Here is a 14,949-nt window from a genome sequence, read left to right on the forward strand (position 1 = left end):
TGCTTTGTTTCGTCAACTTCCTTGTTCTTTTTATATCAATTTGGAATTTCCTTAGCTCGTCAGAAAGTGCTTATTTGTCTGAAAAATCATATTATTTTCTATAGTCAAGAAATACGATTAGCATTTGTTTGTTTTTGCGAATTTGGAAGATGATTTTAAGGTTTAGGATTTCCCCTACAAACGATCTGATTCTTCGAAATCATTTTTGGTAATCTTACAGGTTGACCATTATTGAGCTATATAAAATAAAACAGTCATAACTTCTGAACAGTTTGCGTCACGACGTTCAAACTGCAAGGTTGGCCGCGGGACATGATGAGAATTAAAAGGAGAATATGATTTGACTTAGGGACGTAGCCCACTTTCATTTGGATGGCTTCGTCAATAAGCAAAATTGTTGCATTTGGGGGACTGAGAATCCGCAATTCTCGATCGAGAAGTCTCTTTACTCTCAACGGGTGACAGTGGTGTGCAATGACCAGTCACGGAATAATTGGTGCGATATTCCTTAAGAGCACGGTGACTACCGAACGGTACGTGAAGGTTTTGGAAGATGATTTCATCTCCTTTATCCAAAGTGAGCCTGATTTCGACAAGATGTGGCACATGCAAGACGGAGCTCGACCCCATCGAAGGAAGAGAATATTTGATGTCCTTGGGAACCGGCATTCAGGTTATTGCCATGGGCATCGATTGGCCGCCATATTCTCAGGATCTTAACACATGCGACTCCTTTTTGTAGGTCTGTTTTACAGACAAGGTGTACAGCAATAACCCCGAAACCATTGCTGAGCTGAAAACAGCCATTCCGGTCATCGACAGCAACGATGTTCCGACACTTCAGCAGGTCATGCAAAATTTCGCTGTTAGTCTGCGCCACATCGTTGCCAATGATGGCAGGCATATCTAACATGACATAACCTAAATCCCAATATCTGTAGTGACGTTTACATGTTGAATAAACTATGTGCACGCCGTAGTTAGTAAATAATTTACGTTTTTTTTTCATATACTTCAATTATTCTCACCCTGCAAATTATATGGCGTGTTTCGTTTTCTATCCTATTCAACAGAGATTTATAGAGGACTTCGTAGTCGACTGAGAGTAAGGTAATACCTCTATAATTCATCATACAATGTAATATTTCACTGCCGCTACTGACATTACTTAAAACTTCCGGGCTGGTAGGCATTGGTCGATACATAAAACTTTCTCCTAACGTTTCCTCTCCAATTGCGGGTGACGTCTTCAGATGTCTAATGGCGAACTGCAACCAGAACTCGAGGGAGCGCCGAATAAATGGACAGTGCACAGGGCGTCACAGTCCATTACCTAACGTCAGCTACGAGACTGTCTGTGGCAATTCCAACATGCTTGACTGAAAGTAATCGATCGTCATTCTTATGTTGCAATACTGACATACAAATTTTATCTAATTTAACACCTGTCTCTTTTTTGTTAAAATTATTACAATTTTTATAAATCTCGTAGTCTCTCTATATATACACGCATGATAATGCCACGTTTTCGATCTTGTCCCAGCGAATATCATTTCATGATGACCTGCTTGGTAATGATTTTCCACTACGGCCAAGTTATCCGATTGTCCCAGGTGGCAATTCCTCTTGAGTTCAACGAGATGAGTGTTAACACAACTTTTTGTGGTACCAATATAAACCAATCCACAACTAGAAGGAATTTTATATACACCCGGTTTAACCAAAGGATGTCGTATATCTTTTGCTATGTTTAAAAATTCTTTTATCTTCCTGGTGAATCTGAAGATAATTTCCACACCATACTTGCTCAACACTTTTCCAATGCGATCTGCAGTCGTTATGATGAACGAAATGAAAACTTTGCCTTTCGGCGGCTGTCGTCCCTCGTTCCTCGTCGATCCTGATTCTCTCCCTAGGGCGACTAGTTTATATCCACAACCACCAATGTCTTTCTTCAGGTCTTCAAATCAATTTAAATAACAAGGAATGACAAGGGGAAAGATACGGAATGTGTGGAGGATGTGTAAGAGTTTCACAACCAAACTTCTGCAGCGTAGTCGAAAAATCCTTGGCAATACGAGGGCGGGCGCTAACCAGCAACAGAATAATGCCGTTTCCACTACGCTGCAGACTGGGGAGCCCTTACACATTCTCTATACAGTGACCATCGCTGCCCATACGATTTCAGTATCTCTGAAGAAAGACATTAGTGGCCGACGAAGAAGTGCACTCCTAGGTACAATCATTGTTCCGCAGGCAACAGCATGTATTTTCCCATGAAGGCACTGGTCGTCTTGTCTCACATTGGGATAAATGTATTAACATCATGGCGATTACTTTTGAAATAATAAGCAGTTTCTTAACATCTTTTCCATCTGTCGGATTTTCATTTGACTGTCTCTTTCACCTCTGTATCAGCTTTTTTGTAACACTAGAATTAGAATGTCAAGTTTATCCGCCAAGTCTATTAGTTGTTCTGGTTTGCAAATTTCAGTTGTGATCTGATGCTTATTGCTTCTGTGGAATCTCCGTCTCCACCCTTAGGTTCGAAAGAATTTGGGAAACTCATTCGGGCACAATGCTCTCGTTCCTCCAGAATACGACGATCGAAATCACGTAGAACATTACTAAGGCCTGAGGTAGTTGCATTATTTGAAGTTTTTTCCACAATGCCAAAAAGATAAGATAGTGGACAGAATGAATTTAATCGGCCGAACTGTCACTGCTAAGGTGTTTAGCTTTAAGAGGTGGCGCAAGTAGTTTGCTGGCTATACTTTCACCGTTCTCTTGTAGGTGGAAGAATACATCAAGTGATACGTCTTTTATATTATAGACACTATTTAAAGTATGTAAGCGATCGTAATTTTCGTTAATAATAAATATGTTAACGAGAAACTATGTAAAAGAGTTCATTTCAAACAATAATGATAACCATTTCCACTGTTTAGGGACCGGGTGTCGAGTTTTTGTAACTACTTGTAACGCTTTCCGAAGTAATGGCTTGTCGACAGACAATTAGCTATCATTTTTTACATCTCACGCTAGTCGCTGCTAATGGTAGCAAACTTCTTCGGCGCCTGCAGTTACCAATTCTCTACTAAGTCCAATGCATTAGCGCGCTGAAACTGACGCACCTGTAATAATTATTATTCTCGCGTTCCGGAATTGAAAACTGCTGCCTATTACTGAGGTAGCTGACAGTGTTTCTACATATCGCAATCTCAAAATGACGATAATTAGCAATATTTTTTTCTTTTTTCATATAGTTCTTCCTCTCTGTGTGAATGAGAGAGGTGTATAGCCAACCTCACTTTGTCCGCTCTTGGGACCAGCATTAACAACCACTGGCGTACCCAACCAAACCAGTGGCTACTGTCAGTGGGCTCAGTTATCTTTTACAAGCTGAATACATCACAAATTAATGAAGACATAGATATTAATGTGTTTATATAACGAAATTTGGCTGGTTCAAATGGTTGTGAACACTATGGGACTTAAGTTCTGAGGTCATCAGTCCCCTTGAACTTAGAACTACTTAAACCTAACTAACCTAAGGACATCACACACATCCATGCCCGAGGCAGGATTCGAACCTGGATCGTAGCGGTCACGCGGTTCCAGACTGTAGCGCCTAGAACCGCTCGGCCACGCCGGCCGGCAAACGAAATATGTAGAATCGAATACTACACTTTATCTAAGGGTGTCCCACCATAGATAACCATTTGCTTAAATTACACTTAAAGACTATGCATAAAAATCAGGAAATGAAATGAACATGTCATAATTTGTTCATAGGACAAGAAAGGTGAAACACAAAAGGTGCTGGAAATGACCGCCCTCGACTTGTAAACACAGCTGAATACGACGCTGCAGATCCTGGAATGTAACTGCCAGAACCTCTGGTGTCATTGCCTGGATTTCACGGATGAAGTTCGCTCTTAAATCCTGTTGTGTGGTTTGTTCCTGTAACCCTTGCCTTTTACGTGATCCCAGAGAAAAAAGTCAGGTGATGTTAAATCTGGTGGCCTTGGAGGCCACAATCCTTTCGAAATCACTTTGCCAGGGAAAAATGGTTCGAACTCAGCCACGGTCGCTCAAGACGTGTGGGATGTGGCGCCATCCTGGTGGTACAAACCGAGGGTAAGCTCTTAATCGTACAGTTGGTTAACAAATTCCCGAAACATTTGGGTATAAACTATACTTGTCACAGCAGACTCGCAAAAAGCTGATTCGATGATGCGACTCTGCAATACTGTACAGAACATGCCAATCGTTTGTGAATGCAGGGGTTGCTCGACCAGTGCTTATGGATTTTCATTGAACCACGAACGTGAATTTTGAGAATTTAAGCAGCCAGAGAGGTGGAACTACGTCTTATCATTGAATCGTGTGTACTGCAGGATTCCTGGCCTCTGAGCAATAAACTGCTTCAACCGAAGGCAAAATGTAATGCGTTTGTCTTTTTCACTGAAATTCAGTTTCTGAACAACTGTAAACCTGTATGGATACATGCCGGCATTCTTCGCAGCACTGTGGCATGTGCACTGTGACATTCCCCATTCCTGAGATAAACGTCGATCAGACTTTGCAGGAGAGGCCAACGACATATTGTTTCACGCCAGTCACTTTCTCTTCCGATAATGGCGGCCGTTCTCCGCCGTGAAGATCCAACACCGTTTACTGGTCTCCATCTTTTTCACGAACTTTTGTATCCTGCATTTAGGCGGTATACGCTGGTCACCAAACCGTTCATCAAACATTCGCTGACATGTCTTAACGGAACCTGTAATTCAATATTGTTTCACAAGAAACTCGCGCTCATCGACATAACAGCGATACATTGTCATTAAACACTGAACACTTGAGCTGCAGCCACAGCGACGCTCGGAAACACGATGTTGCGTCAAATGATGTTGCAGAGTACAGTGCTGCCACGTCGAACGTCACAAATTACGCGGTGAAATTTCAGCGGAATTAATACACATGTTTGAGGGGTCTCTTTCGAGTGGGATACCCAGTATATGTTAAATGTTTGGATCTATCTGCAACATTCATCTGAACAACCATGATAAATGGCAATTTATTCTTTACAAAAACTACTGACAAACGTTTAGCTGGCAGTAAGTTAATTACAAACATTTGTTGCCAGTAATAAACTCACTTACGAGGAACAGTATAACAATTCTGCTGACATCAACTTCTAGAAATTATGAAGATTCTACAGGTATCGTTGTTTATTTGCATGAGATCTAATATGTACATAGCGAAAGCTGTTGTGCCACCAAAGTAAGGATAAGCAGTCAGAGAACATTAGTAAGGAAGTAAAATGAAGTGAAGTAAACGGAATGACGAATATACTGTGTCTCATACTCCCAGTTGGGATTTCTACTTCACCCATTCCTCAGTGTACACTAACTTATATTGTCATATCTCACAGTCAAATATGGAATCAAATGCTTAATTCTTAGCACAGCTGCTCTCTTTCCTCCCGTGCACACAACACAGCACACACAACCCAAAAGGTTCCATGCCTCTCATTTTCATCAATTTTATTTATCTTTTATATCATTTCATGGCGGGAACCGGCAGAATAAGGTTATTCTGATTAAAGCATTTCTACTGAGGGCTCAAATTACATTTCGCTTGGCGGCCGCTGTAGTCGAGCGGTTCTTGACGCCTGCTGCAACCGCGCTGCTGCAACCGTCGCAGGTTCGAATCCTTCGAATCCTGCCTCGGGTATGGATGTGTGTGATGTCCTTAGGTTAGTTAGGTTTACGTAGTTCTAAGTTTAGGGGACTGATGACCTCAGATGTTAAGTCCCTTTTCGCTTGAGTGCTTTGCATGTTGGGAGTGTATGTGCTCTTGCTTTTGGTTTTCTCTGTTACTTCCCCGTGTGGCTTGTTGCGAGGCGAGCACCGGAGGACACGACACACAGCGTTTTCGTGGGGGTCTGTATTTCCGCGAACAAACTTAAGTGCCTGGAGGGGCGACTGACTTCGGTCGAGTTTCGCCTGTTGTATGGAGGGCGAAATGACCTGTGAGCCATCTGAGTGTTGCCACAGTTTATATGTTTACCGTTCCGGTGTGTCTGGAACGAAGGCTGCTGGCGTCGACTGAGTATATTGTCTTCATGATTTTAAAAATTCTTGAGGACGGTACCTTGTTAGGTGCGACTGTCTGGCGCCGGTTGGCCGGTGCTCTCGGCATGCTGTTTTCACCGCCAGTCAAACAGCAAGTTCAGTGCCTCCAGCTATATAGCAGAGACATGATCGGTCAACTTAAACTGAGGCCAGTTGACGTTCTAAAGCTCTGCACGAAACTGGAGGGAACGGTCGCTATTGATGCGAGTGATGACCTGAGATAGTGTGGGGAAACTTTTGAATCGGCTCTGAAAGCTGATTCGCAGCATTTTGACGGTAGCGTGGAGGTGAATAACATTGACTTCACTCTTACGTTGCACGGGAGAATGGCGTTCGGGATCTGATCTTGGTCGGAATCGGTCGGTCTTGTGACTTAGTCACATTTTCTAGGAGTCGTTGTGGAGGATGACTTCGGTCATACTCCAGTTTCACTCTGAGACTTAAGACCCAGATTCGTACCCATGTTTTCGCACCTGTACCGATAGGGTGGTTTAGGTGGTTTTGCTGTCTCTTCCTGGAGATACATCCTCATGCATCCAGAAGTTCCTCTGCTCCGGCCACGCGAGCAAAACTTAGAATTCTCGAACAGCATTCAAGGCCATGGATTGAAACAGAGTTGCTGCACATCAGGAGTCAGCCTCTGCATCATCAGATCGCTGCCTACCGACGACGTGCTGCAGGTTTTAGGACTGGTAAAGTATTTTGCGGCTTCGGCATTGTAGGACATATCATTTTTATACTGAAGTCCTCAGCTGTACACTCGCTCACTGTGCTACAAGTCCTCCTTGTTTGTTTCTCCGTTTGAGCTCTCACTACCAATCGCGATACTGTATTATAGTCGGGGGAGTAATATTTGATTCATTAGCCCTCCAGTCATTATCGTCAATCTATTGCATCACAGAGAGTAGTGTAAGTAGGCTGTTTAGGTTTTTTTATTTGTAACGCCACCTCTGTATGAAAATCACTGGCTGTGCTGTGTGCAGTCTGTGTCTAGTTTGCATTGTTGTCTGCCATTGTAGTGTTGGGCAGCGGCAGCTGGCTGTGAACAGCGCGTAGCGTTGCACATTTGGAGGTGAGCCGCCAGCAGTGGTAGATGTGGGGAGAGAGATGGCGGAGTTTTGTAATTTGTCATGAACTGCTTTATATATTATGACTATTAAGGTAAATACATTGTTTGTTCTCTATTAATATCTTTCATTTGCTAACTATCCCTATCAGTAGTTAGTGACTTCCGTAGTTTGAATCTTTTATTTAGCTGGCAGTAGTGGCGCTCGCTGTATTGCAGTAGTTCGAGTAATGAAGATTTTTGTGAGGTAAGTGATTTCTGAAAGGTGTAGTTTAATGTTAGTCAGGGCCATTCTTTTGTAGGGATTTTTGAAAGTCAGATTGCGTTGCGCTAAAAATATTGTGTGTCGGTTAAAGGACAGTCATGTATAATTGTTCCAAGGGGACGTTTCATATGGCGACCCTTAGCCGAGGATGCCTCACTGGAATCTTCTGATTTTTTCTTGTAGTTGTGTAATTAGTGTAGCTTTTGTTTATTGCTAGCGCGTAATTGTAGAGAGAATCTCCTTTGTAGTTGCAATCTTTCATTGTTGTACAGTAAAACAGTTGTGGCATGCATGTAGATTTGCAGCAAGTATTTCGCAGCTGCGCTTGCAATTAACTAGATATTACTTTCAGTGTTATATTAATGTGTTCTCTTATTGTTGCTCTTCAAATTGTGTTTTTCTGTGTTATCGTGTGAAATATTGCGACTATAATGGCGTGTGAGAAACGTAATACTAGGCTCCAAAGTAAACTGAGAAATGACAGTGAAGACGAAAGCAGTGTGTTAGCGCCACCGACTAATGAATTAACTAATGTTCCAAGTAGTAATTTGGTAATTGTACATAGGGAAATGGAGCGGGCTGCAAACAATGGTGTAGACAGTGAAACAATTAGTGAACAGGGAAGCATTATCGATCGATCGGTCGGCAACAGCTTGCCTCAGAAATCCGAAATGACAGGACACAATCTTGCAAATACTGTAGATTCAGGTTTTGCGTCCTCACCCTTTTCTCAAATAAGTCAAGACACATTTTCTGCTTTTCAAACTGCGAATATTGCCGGTTCAAATGCATTGCCGAATAGCACTGAGGAACATGTTTCAGACACCAGTGCATTGTTATTACAATTAATGCAACAAATGGGACAAAAGCTTCAAAAGTTAGACACAATGGAACAAAATCTTCAAAAGTTAGACATAATGGAACAAAATCTTCAAAAGTTAGACACAATGGAACAACACGAGAGACAAACACAGCAACAGTTAGACGCAATGGAAGAAAAGCTTCAAAAGTTAGACTCAGTGGAACATACGCTTGAACAAACACGTGAAAATTTAACTACTGAGTTACATAACATTGAATCGAAATGTCAAAAAGTCTGTAATTACGTAAAAACACAAATTTGTGAGCATTTCCAACCTATTTTTTCGCGTCATGAAAATGCATTACAGAATCACGAAGCAGCCATAAAAGAACTGCAAACTATTGTTCATGAAAATCACGACACCTTGCAAGCTAAAATTGACTCAGTTGCATCTACCGATTCGTTTACGCAACTTGCAAAAACTCAAGAAAACTTAAAGGACACAGTAGATACGATTTCAACACAATTGGACACTCTGAAACTTGGTTCAGAAAAACACACTGAGGAAATAAGTACACTATCGGAGAAAGTAGCCGAATTTTCGGATCAGTTCACTAACTTATCTGCAAAGGTAGATAATGATCTGAATGACACAAGACCTGTAGCCATCACTGACACAGAAGAGTATGAACAAATTAAGAAATTCAAACAAAATCAGAATCAAATTAATACGCAATACAAAAGAGAAATCTGGGAAGTACAAGATCAGTTGGCACAAGTAATACAAAGATTTCATATTTCAGAGGACACTCGCGCTCCAACACGGGAAGAGGAACTTAGAAATACGGAAAAGCCAAAAAATAATAACACAGGGCATTTCGGAAATTATGAAAGAAATTGGCAATGTGCACCGAATTTTGAGATGGAACCGCCGACACGACGTAACAATGACCGATATGCGACTCGCCGACATGATGATTTTGACTATAAGCTGTTCATTACTACACGTAAATTCAAAACATTTAAGAATTCTGGTAACGACATTCATCCACAAGCGTGGCTCCATCAATTCTCTCATTGTTTTCCTCCCAACTGGTCATTGGAGCACAGGTTAGAATTTATGTGTGGCTGCTTGGAGAATGAACCAGCTGTAAGAATGCGATCGGTCATTCACGATTGCCACAATGAAGGAGATTTTTATCATGCCTTCCTCTCAGCATATTGGTCTCAAGCTACACAAGACCGAGTAAAACATAGCATCATAATGATGAAACATTTCGAACAATCTGAACTTTCCAGTCTTGTGAAATATTTGGAAGACATGATGTACAAGAATCAGTACCTGACAAACCCATACAGCCCCTCAGAACTCATCCGCATTTGCTTAATCAAATTACCTGAACATTTACGACATATTATTTTAGCAGGACGTTGCAAAGATGACATTGAGGCTTTTCAGGGACTGTTACAAGAACTGGAAATTGACACTGACAATCGGGGAACGCGGAAACAGGAGCACAACAATTACAGATCACATCCGTCACAATTCCGCGATGACAGAAATAATATACGACAAGGCTATTCTTTCAACGTAAATCGTGACCGAAACAGACACCACCCGTATGACAACCGTTGGCAGAGTAGTAATAATTACAGGGAAAGATTACCTCTCCGCGGTAATGACTATCACAGAGACAATCAGAGAAACAGACAATATGGGAACCAAAACAATTATTATTACGGGAGACAGAATAACTTTAGACGCAACGGTCCAGCGCGCAGTTACGATTCAGGGAGAAATTCTCCGCTACATAACCGACAAGAAAGAAACTATGGAATCTACCGACATGACGACAGGCGATATGATCGTAACGACAGACCTGAATTGCATCAGAACTGGCGGGATTCAAACAGGGCAGGGCCTTCTCGTCAGAGTGAATTTGTAGAAGTTAGGTCTCCTATTCTCAATAACGGCGCGCGCCAACAAAGAGACAGACAATGACTCGCACAGCAGGCAGCCGCGTGCGCCCGCTGGCTCCGAGAAAAATAACATAAGACGTTAGCCTTGAGAAAAATTTTAGCATTCTTTACCGATGTATACAACATGATAATTGTTTTGAAGTTGAAACTCTGTGCACTAGGAAGAGTAAAGGTTTACACCACATTTCACATGTAAAACCGTTTATTGAAAGATAATCTGCTTTTTAACTTAGTCATTGGCATAAGATTTTTCACTTCACATTTCTAGTATGCTTTGTCAGACTTAGAATCTGTTAACATACAACAATGTTTGAAGTTAAATATCCAATCAAGAACCAATAGAACTTATTTAAACAGAAATTACGAATGCATTGTTATAGTGAACAGACGTCACAGTGTTATTGTGTGTGTACATTCTTGCTTGTTAGTTGCACGATTACATAACGACTATAAGGCTCACATACTTAGAACATTTACCATCACTGCTAATGAGATTTTAATGCAACATTTTCGTTTATTTGCAAATACAATCTGGATTTAAAGTACTTTCTGTGAGATACCAGATGACACAGTGGTTAGTTTATGTGACAGCTACACGATTTTATCATGACGCTACTAATGAGTGACAATTTACAATGTTGCTTTTGCAGTGTTTCTGTTTTATATCTGCACAGTTTTCTGAATTATTCTGGAAAGTAAAACATGTTTTAGTAGTAACTTTTATGGTATAGCTACAATGATACAGCCTTTTCCGTAGCGCAACAATACGTTACATTATAGTACTTTCTTGATTATGGTCAGGTACGTAATAACTACGATATCTATACGCAAAGATTTTCACTTTCGTTTATGATGAGGTAAGTACATTGACTTCTACAGAACTTAGCTTTCGGAGGAGGATAACTACGACACTTCCACAGAGATTATCTTACAACAAGACGCACAGTTTAGCGCTACAGTACACGTATTTGAGTGATTAATTTTGTACTTAAAACTATTTATTTTTAAAGATATTTGAAGTACTATGATACGAAGTTTTTCCATGATACATTTCATTCCATTGCAATAATCCGTAACACCTGAGGGTATAATTACATTAATCCTCAGGGGGGTACACGCTTACTTTGTGTACCATGTGTTTGGCAAGCACAAGGAGCCCTAGTTAATATGGTATTTGCTTATACAACTTTACACATCGGTACCATATTTCTCTAACACACAAATTACACAGCTATCTGATCATTTAACTGAGAGATAAACTTCTTTTTACTACATCAGTGACACATGTTTACGCAATTACACAGTTGGGTAACTTCACACTTACGAAATGGTATTTTGTCTGTACTTTGTGAACTGTTCATATTTTTTTGGAACCATTGTGATACTATGAGAGCTCTGAATGATGTATTTGGTATGAGATCACGATTTTTAAAGTACGTTTGAGGCAGATGACACTTTTGACATGAGCAGAGAATTTTTTTAGGTTTTGAAATTATTGGAGGTAGCTACGACGATTTTGAGAGTTGACTGAGGTGTTATGATGTTATTATTACGATGACTATGTGTGTTATGCTGTTGCGGTATGTTTATGATCAATAAGCTGATGCTATATGAGGAATTTGATTATGCTATGTATTTATTATGATGAAATATTGAAGTGTCGTCGCAAGATTGATGTGTCGACGAATATATATATATATATATATGTGTGTAATAAGGTAAGGAGTAATTAATAGTGGTTAGGGACTCTGACTTGTGGAAAAGGATGTTGGAAACCAAGAATCGTACTTTAAGAGTTATGAAATGTGTGTAAAGGCGTGAATGTATCACAATGCAGGCGAAAATTTTTTGCACACTGTTATATTCATAGGATTTCGTTTCTACACATTTGTAACACAAATTCTCAACCTGTGATTTTTTTTCGTATGAGACTGTCACTGTAGCGGAAACTGGTGTCGTAAATATTTCGGTAAGAAAGTTAAGTGACCACCTGCACGTAATGCATTGTGGGCACCCAGCTGTGTCAGACACCTGGAGAAAAAGCCATTAGTGTGTGTGCCATTTCAGAGGCACAGGTGGAGAAATAAGAAAGAGGCCATTATCGTCGCTATTGACATTTCTTTGTCAAAAGCATCGCAAATGCGACACGCTCAAACTTGAAAACATATTATTACACTGTGGAGCTCTTAATTTATGATATTTACTAAAATGCCTAATGAAATTATGAGAAACATTTTACATCTATTGTCTTTCTAGTTGAAAGATTGCTCATTTTGTTTAATATCTGGTTTCCAGCTGTGTTGCAGCATTTGTTTTATAAAATAAAATTAAATGCATTTGCTAATGTGAACACTTTCTGTCAACAGATCTATCAAATAATTACTTTATGATCCACATTCTTCGAAAAAGGAGCTCTTGGAATGGAAAGAACAATAAGAAGGGACTAATAACAGCAACTGCATATACAATTTTCTTTTCTAGTACTTAGTAATTTTTTGTAGAAATAGTTGTGGTGCACCACTTTAATTACATAGACTTTAAGATATGAATATACATTTTCCTTGTCTGCATTGTTGTCTTTAGTGTACTATTTTTTCTGCTTGAGCTTTGTCATGTTTAGGTACTAGTTATATCATTTGCTGCTGCTGATTGCCAGGCATAATGTTACGGAATTTGACTTCGTATTACGCTGTTAAGCCAGCTTTACTACGGATTTATTTTTCTTGTTTGCTGCACAGTGCCTTATATTAGTTGTAATATTGCAATTGCTTTGCCAATTTGAACTTTTTGTCATTGATTTTTATATTAATTGTTTTATGCTGCTGCATTGCCTTGTCCCTTAGTTTAGCATCTGAGCTCAGTAGATTTAAGTTAGCTTAAGAGGGGGTAGACTAGATAAGAAACTAACTATGATGAATTGGAAGAAATGCATTGCGAAGCTATAAGAAAATGGTTTGGCCAAAAAAAAAAATTTTTTGAAAGAGGATATGAACCAAAAAAGTAGGATTTAGGGCCCACAGGTTTAGGTAGGATTTTCTTGGAAATAAATGATGAGGTAAGATAATGGTGAATAAATAATGAGGTAAGAAATGTGTGAACATATAAATACAGAAAGCACGCTTGGATAGAATTTCTTTGGTGGAAACAAATGTTGAAATAAGAGTAAAGATATATCGATTGAAGTTTTGGGGTGGACTGCAGTACCAAATGTCACACTAAAAACAAACCCTGTCCTGTATTTTTGTGTTATTACACTATGTGAATTTGTGTTTTTCCTGTCTTAATGTGTTTAGCTAATAAGAGTTATGTTGTAGAATTTTTCTGATAATATGTTATTTTCTTTGTAAAGATGTTTAGACACTATTTATTCTGTTTTGTTTTAATGCTCATGTGTGAAGTTGATGTTTCAAAAGTTATTCTGATCTTTTATGTATTTACTTATGTCATAATTCCTGTAACACTGATGTATATGTTTATTTCTATTCTTTTGTAAAGCCCCTATTACTACAAATGTTATCTGTATTATTATGTTTTTAATGATGTGTTTTGTGCCTTTGTTATTGTGTTCTTATGTTATAAAATTGTACTTGACACCAGTTCATCAAATTGAGTAACTTGTAAGTTCCATTTCACTGCACACGTTTCTGTTGGTCATAGTATATGGACAATATGTGAGAAGTAGGGACTGTTAGTGTTTGCACATGTGTTAATAATTCAGCAAGGGACTGGATAACAGCATTGCTGGTTCTAAGAACAATTCTAAACACTTTGTGAGTGCACAAGTGGTGGTTATGGACTTGCTATATTATCTGCAAGACTCTTCAATGGTGATTGTGTACCTGCACAGTCACAACAGATGGCTGCTGGCCATCTGTACAAGGACTACAGTGGGTCTACACCTTTGGTGATCCACCAATACCATTATTTCTACAATGACTACAGTGGGTCTACACCTTTGATGATGCATCAGTACCATTATTTCTACAAGGACTGTAGTGGATCTGCACCTCTGGTGGCCCACCTGTACCATACTCTCTACCAAGACTATAGTGGGTCTGCTCTGTGATGACCTACCTACCAATATTCTTCAAAACTTCAAATGACTCTGCTGTGGGTTTGCTCTGTTGTGACCCATTACTTGTCTGCATGTCGAGAGTCAGCACTGTCTTTCCATTGGAAGGACAACACTACTTCTTCAAGACTGCATGGAAATCCACTACTTCCGTGTGCATTTTCTTTTACTGCTCAGACTTTGAGAAAAACACTGATATTTTACTGTGATGAACGATTAGGACTGTCTTTATGGACTGTGAGAAAGTTTAGCTTTTGACCAACATTGTATCAATAAGTGTGTGCATTTGATATCTTTGTTATTGTAATTATGAAAAATTTTATCAATTCATTATTGGCCACTGCCCAAAACAATTTGTAAAATTTTTGTGGGGAGCATGGGGGCTATGTAAGCAGGCTGTTTAGGTTTTTTTATTGGTAACGCCACCTCTGCATAAAAATCACTGGCTGTGCTGTGTGCAGTCTGTGTCTAGTTTGCATTGTTGTCTGCCATTGTAGTGTTGGGCAGCGGCAGCTGGATGTGAACAGCGTGTAGCGTTGCGCAGTTGGAGGTGAGCCGCCAGCAGTGGTGGATGTGGGGAGAGAGATGGCGGAGTTTTGTAATTTGTCATGAACTGCTATATAT

Source organism: Schistocerca piceifrons, chromosome 5 (assembly GCF_021461385.2).
Source record: "Schistocerca piceifrons isolate TAMUIC-IGC-003096 chromosome 5, iqSchPice1.1, whole genome shotgun sequence".
NCBI classification, from domain to species: domain Eukaryota; kingdom Metazoa; phylum Arthropoda; class Insecta; order Orthoptera; family Acrididae; genus Schistocerca; species Schistocerca piceifrons.